This window comes from Penaeus monodon, chromosome 33 (genome assembly GCF_015228065.2).
Source record: "Penaeus monodon isolate SGIC_2016 chromosome 33, NSTDA_Pmon_1, whole genome shotgun sequence".
Classification (NCBI taxonomy): Eukaryota; Metazoa; Arthropoda; class Malacostraca; order Decapoda; family Penaeidae; genus Penaeus; species Penaeus monodon.
In genome coordinates, this window is record NC_051418.1 from 33,420,769 (window position 1) to 33,421,203 (window position 435).

The 435-nt window shown below is 41.4% G+C and overlaps 1 protein-coding gene across 1 annotated transcript in view; it reads right to left on the reverse strand.

Moving 5' to 3' along the window:
* LOC119594417 overlaps nt 1-435 on the reverse strand; it is a 5,696-nt gene that overhangs the window by 2,029 nt on the left and 3,232 nt on the right. The gene's annotated exons all lie outside the window — the stretch shown is intronic.

The following is a 435-nucleotide window of genomic DNA, read 5'->3' on the forward strand; positions in this document are numbered from 1 at the left end:
GAGAAGAGGCGAGGTGAGCCAAATGTGTGCAACTACATTCACAAAAAACTACAGTGAACAGCACATGCATCCACATACAAAGGATTGAGAACAGGATTCTTCAACAGCAGAGCTTCCAGCCTTAAAAACTACAGCACTGACATTTTAGTGAATGACTGTATCTATAACATGCCACTGATCTTTGCACTCAAGTACTCACAAACCTTCAGAAAAGAAAGAAGTCATGTGAACCCTTTCTCCCTTTAAAACAGCCTAGTCATGGCAGAGCAGGGATTACACCTATATTCATGTCTTGCCGAATGGAAACAAAATACGAGGCTTCATGACTTGCTGAATGGACACGTTCAAATGTAAATTAACACGGACAAGCACCATGGTTCGCTTTTCATCTTATCATACCTGTTTAAGGATGAAATATGGCAGTGCTACTCCCTG